This window comes from Lichenostomus cassidix, chromosome 2 (assembly GCF_008360975.1).
Source record: "Lichenostomus cassidix isolate B80296 chromosome 2, HeHo_3.0, whole genome shotgun sequence".
Taxonomy (NCBI): Eukaryota; Metazoa; Chordata; class Aves; order Passeriformes; family Meliphagidae; genus Lichenostomus; species Lichenostomus cassidix.
This window is the reverse complement of record NC_139482.1, coordinates 118223501-118241127: the sequence shown is the minus strand read 5'-3', so window position 1 is coordinate 118241127 and position 17627 is coordinate 118223501. Positions and strand designations below refer to the sequence as shown.

The 17627-nt window shown below is 38.1% G+C and overlaps 1 protein-coding gene across 1 annotated transcript in view; it reads right to left on the bottom strand.

Moving 5' to 3' along the window:
- Positions 1 to 658: 658 nt before the first annotated feature.
- Positions 659 to 17627, bottom strand: part of C2H8orf34 (chromosome 2 C8orf34 homolog) — a 179368-nt gene continuing 162399 nt past the window's right edge. Inside the window, exons 14-15 of the transcript XR_014850140.1 lie at positions 4023 to 4152; positions 659 to 1828 (exon numbers count right to left, since the gene is read on the bottom strand). The gene's annotated coding sequence lies outside the window, so the exon portion shown is untranslated. The remainder of the gene's footprint in view (positions 1829 to 4022; positions 4153 to 17627) is intronic.

Here is a 17627-nt window from a genome sequence, read left to right as displayed (position 1 = left end):
ACAAATGTGCTCAGGAGGCTTCTGGCTACAAAAATCTATGTCAATTACAATGTTGACGGACGCAGCTCTGGAAAGCACATTGCTACATGCTCCAGACAGTCAGCTGAAGCCTGGAAGCTAAATTTTCCAAGGATCCTCCAGGTCTTCAGCATTTCCTGTCCCCACACAACTCCTGCATGCTGGACAAGGGTCAGAGCTGTCAATGCTCCAGGTTCTAGCCAACCTCTTGCACCACTTTATGTTCTTAAAATGACAACTTCTGAAGTCCTGATGAGTTTAAGAAAGTTTTAGTTGTCAATAATTTTAAAAGAAGGTTTCCGCAACTAACTACTATGAAAAGCCTGAAAACAGTATAACTACACTATTGAAATCTTAAAAAAAAATTGAGAATAAATAAAACCCAAAAAGTCTAGTAAAAAGAACAACAGGAGTTTGGTTTTGGGGGGTTTTTTACACAGTCTTATGACTGAGAAGGCAGTTTCATGATCTGTTGTGGTCTGCATCCTGATATTTTAAATGCTTGTGGCTGAGAATACTGGAACTATGCATATGTTTCCCTGGGAGAAATGCTGCAAGCGATGGCGTAGTTTTGTCATGCTGTTAGTCCAGAACTAAGACAGAAAACTAGTTTCTATCCATCAGGCATGCCATTCACATTGGTGTCCTGGCAGTAAAGGAAAGAATCTGATCCAAGGGGAAAGAGAGACAAGGAAACAAAATGCATGTGTTGAGAGAGGTCAGAAGCTGAGGGTCTGGACGAAAGTAGAAGGGAGCAGGAGAGGGCTGAGAAGCAGAAATAAGCATGTCTATAGCAAGCGGTGAAATTGCTCCCTTTAGAAATCTGGGAAGAAAAGCAGCAGTCCTGGGTCCCTCTGTAGTGCAATGAAACACTGCTGTGAAAACCACTACTAAAATGTGTGGCTTAACACTAGGTAATAACCAACCACTGCAAACATGGACAACCCAGAGGGCTGAGGTCTTTGCTGAGCTCTGAAGTTTCCAGTCTTGTTGGCCCTGCAGCGGTGGAGAGGCATTCCTTCCCCTGCTCCTTCCCTCAGCTTCCCATGTTAAAGAAAACCATGCATAATGGAACACATGAAAACAAAGAATCCCTCGCAAGAGTGAAAATAGTCAGAATAAAGGTTGTTACAAATCAACTCTTTACACATGATCATTGTGGCAGCCTCTAGTGACACTATTGCCCATTTCCTGCACAGCCTCCTTTGGGCGATTATCGAACAGACAACAGCTACTACATGGCTCGCTGTTCTATACTTCTTCTCAGATTAAATACAGCATAAATATACATTCCTGATCTTTGAATTCAGTCCTATTGTTAGTACTATCATAATGTTTAACAAATAAGGATGACTTTCCTGAATAAGTTCTCTTTCCATTTCTTACAGCTAGTGCTGGGATTGGCAGTAGGCAGCTGTGAGAAAGTTAATTAAAAGCTTTTTATCATCTTCGCATGAAGAATTCTGTGACAGAAATGGAGATAAGGGCCGATTCAATATCGGAGTGTTTTTCAGTTTCTTGTAGTACTAATATTGCCCTTTCTTTTCTTGAAAGCCTCTGTTTTATTCACTGACACCTTTCAGCTTCTGTAAAAACATATCAATTGCTCCTAGAAGTAGACTCATGCAATAAATCAGGTGAGCAAAGCTCTGTAGATGTAGCACTAGCTCCTGCCCTTGGGATTTCTTTTTGCAGTTCAAGTTGGCACCACGGCTTCTGGCTCTGAGCCCAGCTGCATGGAGAGACGTGTGCCTCCTACCACCTCCTCCCAGAAGGATGTCATCGAGGCAACCCCGCAAGGTCCAAGCATCTGGCCAAATGAAAGAAAAGCAAATGACTGGATGGAAAGATTCCAGACTGAGCTGGACTAGCAGTTGGATCTTGCCCTCACTATATTCTGTGCACTTAATAGGTATTGCAATTATCATGTAATTAAAGAACATCATAACATGTACATGTAGGTTGAATTAATATTACTTAGGCAGTTGAACCCCAGCAATCATTAACCTCTCAGTGCTTGACTTGGAATCTCAGCATTCCTGTAGAGTAGTTTTCTGGATGTAACAGTCTTTACTTATCTGACAATATGTTTCATGCTTCATTTGCCAGAAATGTTATGAGCTTTGAGTCAACACATTAGGAGCATGTCTCTGTTTTCAGTGGCTGAAGGCCAACTTTTAATTTCACTTATTTGCCACTGGCTAAACTGTGTCATTTCCTAAACATTTCTTAATTTTTTAAATAAACACATAACCAGTATTGCAACGTACTAAACCATAGTGTTCAAATGAGTGGAAGGGAGAACAGAAATACGTGGTAAGGTGTTATATATGGGGGAAATCTGTTCCATTTTTATTTTGACAGCATAGGGTGAAAGTTTTTAGTATATATTCCCCCATGTTTCAATTTAAGTGTTGTTTTGGCTTTAGCTCTATTTTGCTTTGAGCAGGATTCTGTTTAATTTGCTTAACAGTTTTGTATTCATGATCTACAATGTTACAGAATAAAGCAGCGGCGCAAAGTACAAGATAGCTTGCATGTTCCTAGAAATATAGGGAGCATGCATTAACAAGATTTGGCTGTGCTTAGTAAAACATTTGGCTAAAAACAGATTATAATGTTAAGAAGTCAGATTATTTTACTTTTTCTGCAGAACAGTGGATTTAAAACACACCATCACTGTCCTTCAGCAGTGGCTATCATCTACATTCCCTGTGCATGCTACCGGTGTTCACTTGTAGATCATCTCTGTTTTTAGGGAAAAAAAGCTTCTCTTTTTGGTGAATTCTGTGCAATATTGAGACTTTATTGTCACCAGTGTGCATTTGTTCACAACAGTACTGTTTCTGACAGATACAGTAAAGTTAATCTTTTTAGAAGAACTGGAGAGAGTTGTGGTGAGAATTAGAATAAGAATTAAATTTAACCTGTCACCAGACTGTAAAAGTATATCAGATTGTAAATATAATCTGTAAACAGAGTTTGCTTGAAATATCTGGTATATGCTATTGCTAAATGTATCCCACATTTACACTGAGGATTTTAGTGTTCACCTGAATGCTATACCTTCAATAAAACGAGCTTTTCCTTCTTACTGACTGAAGGGCTTGTTTATTGCTGACTTTGATTACTCAGGTATTGCCATCATCACCTGAGCAAACTTCATGCTCAGAAGTCATTCCCAATTACAAAACCAAACCAAACCAAAACAGGCCTGTCTCACCTTCTCCAAGCTGATGTTTTAGTTAATTGTAAGGCTTTTAGATTAATTCTTAAATAAGTATTCAATTACTTTTAAAATCTTAATTCATCACACATATTGAATAGTTTTAAAGAAGATCCTTTTCTGCTGTAAAAAAAAAAAGCACCACCATTATACAGTTAAGGAACATACAGCCATTAAAAATAACTGGATCAATTGTCTTTTATTTTGCAAAATGATACGTTGCTTAGAGCTACTGAGCATTAAGACATTAATAAAAGTGTCCAGGACAGCAAATAATCATAGTAAGTGATGTCAGCATTTCTTCATGACCTTCTAATTTTATAGCCTTTTATTTGATATACATTAATGAAAGAAGCCGTCAATCAATGCTTCTATATTGAAAAGTCCATTTTGAATTTCCATTGAAATTTCCATTTCACTTATTTATATATCTGCTGCATTAATTCAGACATAGACCTAGTATTTCCAGACATGAGAGAGAGACAATTCACTTTAAATATCCATTACAAGTATTTTTAGATCCTATTTAAAGCCCCAAGGAAATGAATATGATATGCACTTGAACACCAAATTAACTCATTGAGATAAGCACAATTTTGTTAGTGTTAAATCAATTTCTAGTAAAAGACTGCTTTCTTGTCCTGATAATTTATGGAAAGGTTTGACTGTTATAGCTCCCAGCAAATCCTTATGAGCATGTCTGTAATCTTACTATGCTGGAAGTATTACAGATAGTAAAAAATATGCTTAGGCATCATTTTTAGAGAATGTACTGTACCTTAAGGCATTGTGGAGTCTTCATCCTCAAGAATATAATTTTTCACTTTAGGGAACTTCCAAAACAGTACATGAAGTGGCCTCTCTCTGCCTTTTGGAGTGCTCACTTGTAATGGTGTCATGTGAATTTTCTATTCAGAGGAAAAAGGGGCAACACAGAGGTGAATTACGGAATAGAATGGATTAAAAGGATGGTCATTTTTAGGATCCGTATCACAATTCAGTCTGTTAACTTGGACAATCCCAATTCTGTAGTGGTTCACAATGAATATGGAATGAATGCTTTCTGAAATAGTTACCAGATCAGATTTTTTACTTAAATTTTACAAGCCATATCCAATAGCTACAAATCAATGTAATCCATTTGCATAAGCTCCACGACAAACCTTTGATGGGGGAGATTTGCCCTTGTTCAAACATTTGGGCAACTCAATGTGGCCTAAGGCAGAGGGAATACCAACTTAGCAGGGCAGCCTGGATTTCAATCAGCTCCATCCACTGTGGGATCTTTGACATTTGTCACTGACATTGGCTGACAAGGCTAAATTGTGCTGGTTTTAGTGAAATAAATCTTGCCACAGTAAGAATGGAGCAGTTTTCCAGGTAGGAGATTTTCAAATAACATACAATTTGTCTATAAACACTGAGATAGGGGTAGCTTGAGACACCAACTGAGCAGGGCACACAGATGCAACAGATCTCTTCAGTGAAATTACATTCAGTAACAGAAAACCACAACTCCAGATTTAAGATTCCCTGAGAGAAGTTAAAAAAAACCCAAACAACTCCCCCAAAAAACCCTATCACAGACTTATTCACTGTACAGATGTGCAGCAGACGTGGGTTAGTTGCTGAGGCTGCAGTTACAGCCTGCTTTGTACTAGGACCATGAGGAACATGATATGTGGCTGTATCTACCCCGGCGAGTTGTGCATCCCAACATGAGCAGATCCAGAAAGTGAAACAGCCGGAGCCAAGGACCTGAATTCCAAAGTATCTGTGTTTGGGAGCATGGGGTGGGTGCTGGTTCAGATGAGCTCTAGTCTGGCCATGTGGAACAAATGGCTGTGAGCAGTGGGGCTGCATTGGTTCAGCCCCTGAAGCACATCTTCTGCCTTGGCTTAGCTCAAAGAGCAGCCTGTGTGTGAGGAGAACACTCTGCAACATGGACTGATAGGGAGCAGGATGAGTCTCCTCAGGAGTGCTCACTCACCTGGTTTGAGCTGGGAGGCTCATAAAGATAGACCCATGTGTGTACCAGTGTGTGCTGGGATGGACTGCATGTCCATATGGAAAATATGATAGAGTCCATCAAGCAAACTGCTGAAAGTCGGATCTGTGGAATGAGCTGTAGTGTATCTTAGTACTCCTTCACTTTTAGATATGAGGCAAAGTTCACCTTTGATACCTGCAAATGCTTTTCTTAATGGTGTTTTTTAATTCATGGCCAAATGATATATGAAGCATTTTATATCCTCTGGTTTATTCCAGGCATTTTGCCTGAGTAAAGAAGTTAGGATCAGGCTTATAGATTCTAAATTCTTAAGATCCTTTGGGAGACATAAATCATGACTTCATATAAGTTGGCTGATTCAAGTGAAAGAAAATACATGTAAGAATGTGTACTTGTTAGAAATATCTTTTTAAAGATATATTGAAAAATCAAGTCCTGTTGCACTGATGTCATCTGCAAAGGTGGGGCACTGCCTGTGAGGTACTTCAATGTTTTGTGGGTTCCTATAAAACTTGGCAAAGGAGCAAAGGCATTTCAGTTTAACAAGCTAATAAATAGTTTTGAATAACTCACCTTGTGTCTCATAACATTTGGAATCAAAACATAAAGCAAAGCCAAGGAGGATAGAAAAAAAAGAAATGCAAGGCTGCCCTCTGCCTCTTGCACTGGAAGGGATGTAGGGATAGTTATGGAAGCAGTTGCTTTTTAACAGTCATGATCCATTGGCTTTTCTGTTTCCCACCCTCTGCTTCAGTAAATGGGGCATTTATGCTGTATTACATGAAACAAAAGAGATATTCTGACACAAATTCAAGGTTCATTAAACAAAAAAGTGCTGTGCAGAACATTTTTCAGGGAATTTCATGATCTCCACATGTATGCCAGAATGTTCAAATATTGCAGGAGGAAATAGTTCTCTATCTTGAGATCTAGCCTAGGATTGACAGAGTTGATTTGCATTTAACATTTTTCTTGGGGCTGGACTTTTTCTAGGGTTTTTTAATGTTCTGTCAGGATTGCAAGAAAGTCACCTTGGTGTTAGCATTACAGCTTCCCCAACTCCCAGATAATCTGGCAACACCATTGTGATCCAACCAGACATTTCTAAATTAAGAGAGGGAGTGAAAGAGAAAGAAAGGCCAAATTCACATAGGATGAATCTGGCAGAGTGGGCAGAGTCTGCATCTTACTGCTGGTAGTAATAAATCCATTGAAGTGACTTAGCCATAGAACAAAGGCAAGTGAAAGGAGTCTTATCTCCAAAATTTTTATTGTTGGCTACACCCTTATGACAGATTTATCAGTGTCTAAGATGACAGGTTTTGACTCTTAGCCTGTATTTGAGACACAATGTTTATCTGTGGCTGGTGTCTAGAGTAGAAGAAATAAGAGAACTAAATTATGAGAATAACTTAATTCAACAGTAGTCCCAATTTTACTGCAACTGCTTTGACCTCCAATTACTTAGTTTAACTATTTTGATAGGAACCTTTCGGCTTTTACATGTGGAATAGCAGAAATAAATTAAAAATAATTAATTTAAATATTAATTTTATACCTGAAGTATCATGCCATAGATAACAGCTGCTTTTTAGCTTCCAAGGACACAACACTGAATCCACATATAGAATTTCAACCAGTTCTTGTTGTAGTTCATATAAGAGCACATGAGCATTATGTGACCACTGTGGGGCTATTATGCAGGTTGAACCTACAAATTTTTAGGTGTCTGCCATCTTTAGTCATACCTGAGTGTCCCCATCTAAGGTAGGGAATTAAACATGCAGCAAATGAAAATCACATGGGTAACATTTGGAAAATAATTACAATAACTATGTTGATGGAAATCATCCAAGAAAAGCTTTGGCAAAATGAGTTCTGAAGTACAGTTCATCTGTGTTTACATTTTTCACACTGAAATACAAAGTTTATATTGTTCCCTTTTACTCCACCTGGGAAATGAGGGATATTTCTCTTCTATGTTTCCAAAAAACCAAAAATAAGATTGGAAATAAATGTGAAACCGTTAGCTTAAGGGCAGATTTTCATGTTCTTTGGAGCAAAAATTTTAAATAGCATTAATAAGAGGCATACGTACTGGGAGAATAAGTCCACCTGGGCTTGTGTGTCAGAGGTAAGTGAGCTGAGCTGTGCATATCTTTGTCTTCAAGGAATGATCCAAGCCTGCTTTGTATCTCATATGCACAACTACCTCAGTCACAGCCTTTGCCCTTCATTTTGCCATTTTGTCCCTGCATAAATAATTAAGAATTTCTGTTACTCGACTACAGAGTACTTCAGAAATACGTAATATCAATTTATTAACCCTCATAGATTAATTTTCACAGTGAAAAATGTGGAAAAAAAGTACTTGTCCATGCCTGCCTGTGTTAATGTATTACAAACACAAAGCTCAGAAAAATATGAGAGCTAAGATTAAGGTGCTATTATTTCTACTACATTATTTCTCTATTGGAGAAACATGTAAGTCTTTCGGATAAGGTTAAGGCCTCTTATTGTAGCAAGCTCTGCACATAGCCCCAGACTTTTTCCCTGGAGAGACCTCTAGGCCTTCTCTGTGTCCCAGCCATTCCCTAGTACCTTCCAGTGGGTCAGGCTATGCAAGCACCACCCAGTCAGCTTCCCCTCTGCTATCCAAATAAATATTAATGAGTAAGGGGTACAATGGGCTACTTCAGCCAGTGAAGTAAAGTAAGGCAGCTCCTTAGCCAGAATAAGCTGAGATGGATCATAAATATGAATTGAAAGCTTGTTTATCTGATGACTTTAGAAAAACAGTCAATTATTTACTGATGTCTGCTTCGTAAAGAGCATTGCAGCAGAGCAGCAGGGATTTAAACAGAATAGATGGATGCCTGGATGGAGTTTTCACAGATGCATTCCTGTGAATGCATAAATGCGTGTAAAAGACAACAGATGATGGCCACTGAGGCTGGCAGCAAGGCTGGCTTAGCCAAGACAAAGGTCAGACACAGGACAGCCCAGCAGAGGATAAGTGGTGCAGGGAAGAAGTTTTGTCCACCATGGGAGTCAATAGACTTATCAACAAAAAGTGAAAGGAGAGGACATTGAAAAACTAAAAAGAGGATCCTAGAGGTGGTATTTTGAGATTAACCCCCTGAAACAGATTAAACAGACTTTCTTCTGTGACCTAAGCAGGTATACTTTGCAGCTACAAAAAGTAAAAGAACTAAGACACACCCAGACATGGTTTTGAATTGCATCTGCCGCTAAAGACACTGTGATTTAAAGCAGCAGAAGGAACCACATTGAGGTTAGTAAACACAGACCAAAAGGCAATAGCCCAGATTATACAATTCAAATAAATTAGAAGGAAAATAAACAGAAATAATTTCATGTTGTGAACTAGTAGAGGCATTAGGTCTTACAGCAAGTGCACCCCTGTTCTGTTAAAACACAGCTAATGTTCAGATAAAATAACTAAAGCTCAGTAACCAGTAGCTCATTCTTGAGAATTTCACTACAATTATTAAGTCAAAACTAACAAAACAATTACAATACTGTCTTCACAAAAGGAACACCTTTTTATTCCACAAGAGCAGTCATCTAAAGATCTCCTAACTTGGTTTCTGAATACAATTTAAAATCTTCTCAAAAGTGATGTACCCTTTAAATTTGTAGATCTTGCCATGGCAGATTGCACATACACTAAAGCCCAAAAGATTCAGAAAAGGGTCTGAAAAGTTTCCTCATAGATCCTAGAGTCAAACACAGAGTTAATAGCTTAAGGGTGTCAGCATATGCAAACTTCCTCCAGTGTCAGCAGTGGGAAAACTGTATTACATGTAAATTAAAACAGAAAATTTGCAAAAAGATAGCAGCCTAATCAGCTGATTAGGCCCCTAGCTCTCAAGCATAGCTGGGTTTCAGCTCTGCATGTACTGAAAGTACCAAATAGCCAATTAAAGAATCTGCTCCTAACCTTCATGGCTCAATGTTCTGGAGAGAAATGTTAAGTCTATGTATTCCTCTACTTCCGAAGTCTCCCAGTATAAATCTGGGGCTTCACCCTTTCATTTTACAGGGTCTCTGGAACACAAACTGGCTGGACTACCACTTCTGCACAGGGAAAGAGATTCTCAGGACTCCTCCAAAAAACAAGATTTCTACTAAGATAGAGAAAATAGTCATAAAAATTCACTGGTAAAGGCCTGTTCATAGCAGAAGTTCTGGTAAAGGTGGGTCCACACCACTAGTAGAAACCAACAGATTCCTGCCTTTAATCTAGCTTTCAGAATACTCTGTGAAAAGTCTTGGCAAAGCTTAATTATAATAACCCTGAGATCCTGGACTAGCCACATGGCCTATAAGCACATTTCTATTTGGTTTGTGAGCATATCCTGAAAACATTTGGAATTTCCGGGACTTCACTGCACTAACAGCCCCACTAAACAGTAAATCCAGCCACACCAAGAGCTGTGCAGGACCCATCTTATTGATTTTCCTACTCAAAAAACATTGCTGAAGAGACATCTAAAAGATATTTTAAGAAAATAAATTCATTCTACTTTTTGCTCCAGTGTGCCCTGCATTTTGCTCTGTCCTGACGTGCTTACTCCATGAAGAAATGATCATCTTCCCTCACAGCTGCCATGCATGTTCTTTCTCAAACTTTTAGAAGTTATCCCTTTTCTTGGAACAAAAGGGAGAACAAAATTCCCAGATTTTGTTGGAAATCTGGAATATTTGGCCAGCACTAGAAACTCATCTTGGAGGTGTTTAAGGAAAATTTAAGATTATATCAAGCACTGATGATAAATATCTACATAAGGGACATACATGAAATGAACTCTCTCTCCTTTCATTATCCCCTGAGACAATAAGAGGGCAGCAAGGTCATATCCCTCAAGTAATTCACAGCTTTTTTGGCACTTTCTGAAGAGATCTATTACTCAGTAAATTGATTTACTTCCTGTATCGATTTTGAGCAACAGACATTTTGTAGAATCTTTCTCATATTTCAGGAAAGGAGCCTAATTTTATCTTTACACCATGAGAATGTCATAAGAATCCTTGTGACAGCAGAACCAGATAGACTCATGGTATGTGAGATAAACCCTATGTTTAAAAGCCCTTTGAACAGATATCTGCCTAAACAAATTGCTCCCAGTTGTCTAAATTTTACATGTACATATACAATATTACAGAAAGAAACAGAAGACTCCCACAAGCTTTCTAATTGACTGATTGTACACTTTTTATTTACTTCATGTACAGTTTATAGGAAAATGTGGTTTTTAGTTGCCAATTTCTATTATGTTTTCATGCTTAGTAGCAATTCACAATCTCCTTTATAAATTAAAAGCATCACAGATAATTGATCTAACACACTTGCCAAGTTTTTCTTTCTGTCAATTTAGATATGGAATTAAAAATCAACTTGAAATAACGGAATGGTTTATGAAATGCAGCTACTGTCTGTTCTACATTTTTTATTTTTAAGTAAACTTGTGCCAAAAGGAAAGGTCACATAGAGCCAGAAAGTCTGTATGAAATCATTTATTACCCCCCAAAAATGCACCGAAGACAAAGTAAGTTCTGAACTTTCACTGATCTCTAATAAAGCCCCCTACAAGGAATTGTTTATTGTTCATGGGCCAACACTAAAAATGTGATTAATTTCAATTTGTGAAATATGCTTTGATCATAATTATTACATATTTGAACGAATCATTTAAAAAATCCACCCTTGTCTGAGATGGGACTGCAAGTACACTGTTCTGCAGTAAGGTGTAAGTCAGGTAGAGCGGTTGGAGGAAAGAGAGGCAGTGCGTAACTTGCAGAACATGATGGCGTGACTTTGTGCACACTAACATTGATTGCAGTAAATCTTTCCTGCTTCAAATCAGACATTCCAGTTCTCTATCACTGATGAAATTCAGATTTCAAAGGCTGCAGCCAGAAAGCCTGGTTTCAATACTCCATTGGAATGGGGGCATGGGTGAAGGGAGGGAAAAATGAGCTAAACTGGAGATGATGAGATCAGCTTTTAAAGTGCAACATAGTGTGTTTTAATTGTGGTTTGACATATATAAATATATAATTTCAGGATGTCAACTGTCACGTTCAGAGAGACAATATGAGGTTATTCCAATCCTTCTCAGTGAAAGCAAAAAGCTAGCTCAGCAATATAATGGAAAAATAAGGATTTGAAATCAAATTGCTTTGAAAAAACAAAGAGGAGATTGATCCAAATTATATCCTGAGAAAACTCATAAAATAACAAAAAAAATCCAGTGTTCAGACTGTTCATCTCAAAGTCCAAAAAAAGCACAAAATGCAGCAAATTTTGATTCCTTCAGCTCTGGCATGTTGACAGTGTATAGATGTAGAGGGCATGTCTGTTCATAGGGCATTCAGAGGAACTGCTGAATTATAGTCCTCTCTTGGGACTGGTGGTACAGTGCTGATTGTCCAAGTACATAACCAATTGTAATAAGACATAAACTATGCAAACATTTTTGCGTTATCCATTATATGTCTGAGTTTAGTGGTCATGTGCTTCAAGGAGACTAGATAACAGAAGTAATGTAAATAAGATGGTCCAAAATAACACCCCTTTGCAGATTGCAGTATTAATGGAGTTGGGGCTAGCATTCAGATTCTAAATTATCTGGGAACTGAAAGACGAGGTTTAACCAATATCTCCTGCCCATGTGTTAGCCTCCATTAACCAATTGAAAGGGTGGCAACTTGACAAAAGATCTCCAAAAGCCTCTCTACTAGCCCAAGAAAACTTTGCTCTGAGACCAGTATCATCGTGACCAGCAGACTACAAGCAAGATGCAATAACTATTGCCCCCTTAAAACTAAAATTGTAAACCATTAAAAATTGATGGGTTTGTTGTAAACAACCCATTTTATGTAAACAGGTTGTTTAACCCATTTTGTCTAGAAATGTTTAAGTTCCTGTGAGTGCAACTAATGATAGTTTTATATAGTGGTGGAACAAGGCCAAGACCCAGTTAGTAGCTGTAGTAACACATCCTAAATAATTACTATCAGAGCACCAGCTTTACTGTTATTTATTCCTCTCCTGTAAATGGACACTTCCTAGTCCAGGATTTGTTGTGAGGCACAAGCAAATTTCACAGCTGCTGTTCAGTCTCCTTCCTGTCCTTGCTCCTGAGTCTGGAAGATGGATGTTCTCCATGTCAGCATGTTTCAGAGTAATGGACAACAACAGGGCTAAGAAGAGAAAGACAGGAGACTTCAAGGCTCTTCAGGAGTCTTCTTTCTTTAAGAAAAAGAAAGACTGTTTCCCCAATAAAAAGTACTAAGAAGTGAAGAGGAAAGAGGGCAAAGGAGAGAAATGGGGAGGGGAAAAGTAATTTCTGAGGTTTGGGCTTTGCAGCCAAAAAGATGATTGCCTTGATGGCCAGGGCAGGTATTTTGCAAGATCCTGACATTTTGTTCAAGGCCTCATTTGGTTTTAGTTTATGAATGCATCTTTATCACAAACAAAAGTCTTCAGGATGTTAAACCACAGACTAAATCAGGAGAGATGTAAGAAAACATTTCAAAAGTTTGGCAAAGAAGGCAGAGTCTAGGATAGAAAAGGAAAAATGAAACTGAGAATAAACCACCAAGTACACTGTTCACTACTTACGAAACTATATAAAAAGTTTACAAAGATCTAAGTCTCTGCCATACATGCAATGTTTGAAGGTGTTGTACTGCTATGACCTGTACAGCTTCAAGTGTCAAGAAGAAATGAGCTTGGTTCCAGCATTATATGGAAAAAATAAGAATTCCAGCACATGTTGATTATTGCAAATCCTAGAGCAGTCAGTCATAACAGACAAATAGTTTGGAGGACATTGATTGGAAAGAAGTTTAAAATATAACAGCTGCCTTTTCTACCTGAATGTAGCTCAACTTTTTAGTAAAATGGCTTTTAAATGTATATATCTTCAATGTCAAATTAAACATATCTTTTAGAAGTTTGCAGTCATAGTGTCACCACCAGATATAACAATCTTTTCATAGACCTACGACAACTACAGCCCTTTCCAGCACATTACTCAATCAAAGGATATTACTCTAAAAGTAGCAAATTAGATTTGAGGTATCTAATTGTTATAAAGGGGTTATTTTATTAGCTCATTTATATCCAATATATAATGCAGTTACATCAAAGCAATTAGCTCCATTAACATCCCCTTTCTGACAGATGTGATTTGTAACAGGCTTCCCATACACACAGTGTTAAATACAGTAAGTAATCCATAAAAGTAATCCAAATTGTTGCATATTGTGGAATCCCCCTGAAAATGAATGGATGTCGTAGAGGTATATAAGAAGGGAATAAGGTATATAAGAAGTGAATCAACCATCATACAATTGGAGATTATTTCTCCCCCAGAAATATTAAAATAGTTCTAAGGAAAAAATTTGGGGTTGGAACAGATCAGCCTGCACCCTGTAATGAAACAAAAGACCTAAGACCCCTTTCCTCCCAACTATGTAGGCTGAATATCAAAAACCAAGGAGCAGAGAGTAAATATTTCCAGAAAATGCACTTAGTCCAAATGTGCTTCCTAATGATGCTTAGTTCTTCCTGTTTATGAAAGCACTGTCTATTTATGTAGGAGGACAAATTAAGATAACTCCACTGATTTCCTCTTTTTGGAGTACCTGGTTTTGGCAATGAATTTTAAACAGACGACATGGTGGGATATTTCTTTGGTAATTCTTTGTCAGGGAGTGGGTGGAAAGAAGGAAAATCTATTCTGCAGCTACGGGGAATACAATACCAGGCATGTAGCAGCCATATATTCACAATAAGCTGACCTGGCTGTGTAAAGAAATTGACCATTATTGAATAATCCAATGCGATATCTTTCATTTCTGTGTGATAGTAATCACATTTTATAGCAAAATAAAGGCCTGACCTTGAAACTGATTCAACAGAGAGATCATGGCATTGAACCCAGAAAAAGATAACCTGGTAACCACACCTCTGAACCACCCATGCACAACAACCAGAAGGACGTTTTCAGCATAACTCAAACTTCACAGCACCGACAACTACTGAACCAACTCACCAAACCAAACTCTGCATGTCTACAAAGCCTGTGGACTGTGTTTAAATTATAACATGAACAAAGACAATTAACCTCTGCTGTAGGTTTTGTGGCAGACTTAGGAGACAATCACTGATTGTAATCAGTAACTCACTGATTATTTAGTACACACTATATGGTATGGAGCAAACGCAAGCAGGGCCAAATGGCACAAAATGGGCAATTTAATTAAAAAAACCAAACCAGAAAAAACAAACTAAAGAAAGAAAGACACCTGTTCAACTCTTCAGGACAGCATTAGCAAGCACCTCCAAAAGCTGTTTTCAAGCTGAATATCTTGATGGTTTGAAACAGTTCCTTATAAGCCAATAATAGATTGGCTCAGATTGGAAAGGACCCTAAAGATCATCTCTTTCCAATCCCCCCAACACCTTCCACTAGACCAAGTTGTCCAAAGTGCCATCCAACCTGGCCTTGAGCACTTCCAGGGATGGGTAATCCAAAATTTCTGGTGCCACACCACCCTCACAGTAAAGAATTTCTTCTTTGCACAAAATCTAAATTTTTCCTCTATTAGTTTAAAACCCTTCCCCCTTACTCTATCACTACATGTTCTCATAAAATGTTGCCATCCCTATTTTTAATAAACACCCTTTAGCTGCTGGAAGGCCACAATGAGGTGTCCATGGAGCTTTCTCTTCTCCAGGCTAACAATCCCAGGTCTCAACCTATCTTTATAGGAGAGGTGCTCAAGCCTTCTGGTCATCCTCGTGGCCCATGTCAGGAACTGTTCTAAAAGGTCCACATCTTTCTTGTGCTGAGGATTTGAGGCTTGGACACAGAACTCCAGGTGGGGTCTCATGAGGGTAGAATAGAGGGGCACAACCAACCTTCTCCCTCAACCTGCTGGCCACTCCTCTTCTGATGCAGCCCAGGATGAAGCTCACCTTCTGGGCTGCAAGCCCACACTGTTAGATCATGTCCAGCTTTTCATCAACCAGAACAACCAGGCTGCTCACAATGATTTCTTCTCCCAGTCTTTCCCAATCCAAACGGTGAATGCAGAGTCAAACATAGCGCATTTTTCCTAACTGTCCAACCACTTTTGGTAGCTTTCTACATATTTTCTAGATCTGCTGGACCTTACCATGTGTCATCTGTCTTTCTGCCCTCTCTGGAGACTGTGTGAAGCTCACTCTGTGCTCTGGATACAGAAGCAGGATTTCAAAAGCTGGCATTCCATTAATCTATTTATTACAAAGGTCTTCAAATCAGTACTGGATTTGTTCCCAGGTAAGCTTGTGCATTCACATGTACCTGTGCAATGCTACATGATGCAAGGCACAGGATGTGCAATATTGAATGGGACTAAATAACAGCTCTGTAGTCCTTATCAGAAAAACTAAGTTGCCTTTCCAAAGAATGCATCACAGATCTTACATATGTCCTTATTGTAGTGATTCACTTTACACTGGATTAAATGGGTCACCACGACACTTCCTTGAATTAATGCAAGATCAAGAAATCTAAATTATTGATTACAGCATCAAATGATTATCATTAGTCTTGACTGATAAGAAAAATAGTGTGATAGAGAAACGCCATTTAGAAATAATTTCTAAATTAATTTCTAATAACTTCTAAAGTTTACACTGTCTAGGCATTATCAAACACATTTTTGCTGCTCAGTGAAAACACATGGCAAGAGGTTAGTGGTACAGAATAAAGCAGAAAGATGACCATTCAAGCACCTATTTTTTCAACAGGGCTAGTTCCTGATTTTTAAACAGAAAACAAAATGTTCTAAAAAATTTTTGAAACTTTATCAGCTCCTTCATGGAGTCACAGAGAAAGAAAGAAGGCCCAAGAATTTCCAGTGAGAGAAATAATTTTTGGAAATATTTACAGAAACATCCTGTATATATAGAATCTTTTCCAAAAGATCAGATGCAAAAGTGAGAGGCCATGAACTCATTCAAGCATGTGTCATCACAACTAGAGTATTAACTATTCTGACCCAGCTCTTTTGTCTGGTAGAGCAGTTCCACATTTCAGTATTCACAAGCCTGGAGCAAACCAAATAAAAAAAAAACCACCAAAAAAACCAAAACAAGAAGCAAATGAAAAAATCCGAAACAAACAAAGGAAGGGTTCTGAGTTCTGCATCTTGCTGCCTAGAGCACCCAAGATGTTGGGAAATCATACTCAAACGCCTGTTCTGCTTCCAGAAGAGCAAACCCATGGTGCTGGCTTTCTGTGGGCAGGACCCTAAACACCAGAGTGCACTACAGAGTGAATGAACCAATACCCTACCTTTTTTAAGGCCAAGATTTGAGCTCAGTGAGGACTAGTTCAACTTCTGAATTTGCAGCCTTTTAGAAGACAGGATAATTGCTTTTCTGTTGAGGATCTTGCTGTACTTAGAACCTATCTGTGCTAAAATCTATTCATTGGTTTTATGCCTGAAAAGTTTCAGGATATTTAGGGTTAAATGATAACTAGAGCTGTTAAAATCTGAGATTTATGTGCAGAGTCAATAAAGTGGTGTCTGTTTGATTAACTCAGTATGTTTTGGATATGAAAATGAGACTCTGTTAGTTCTGGGATAGTCTATATATGCATTTCGTGACATTTCCACTAAAGGAATCATGCATTCTGTGAATTTCTTTGCTTCAGTGTCCATGTGTAGTCAGAAACACACCTAGCAGTTCTTATTCCATTTTGCCTGAAAATACAGGAAAAAAAAAACCAGCAAGCAAAACAGAAGACTGAGTGGGTTTCTCTAAACAGTGGGGTTGTGGGAAAAAAGTATATGAAAAATCTTGTAAAAAGTTTGATCCCACATCCAGATCTGTCATTGTTCTCAGTGGATGTAGGTATATTACTGTAGATATTTAAAAGACAAAAGATGAAACTTGATATTAGCATAGCTTAAATAAGGGCAATAATTTTGCTTTGATCACTACAATTTCACTTGGCAAATGCTAGTATTCATGTCAAAATTGAGAAACAGCAGTTTCAATGCTGGTTTGTGTTTCTAATGTTCCAGTTTTGATAAAATGCCTGTGTTACATACATGAAAAGTGTCTGAACTATTAAACTTTGCTATTTCATAATACAGTGCAAGTATGAATGAGGGTGCTTGAAGAGGCTGTTTAACCAATGCCCACATCAAACTTGACACAAACCTTTTATAATTAGCTGTCAAGTTAGTGTAGATACTGTTTTGATGTTTTTATAAGCAAAGGTCATTAAAAGTCTACTATGACCTCTGTGGGATTTTACTGATAATGGGTAGGAAAAG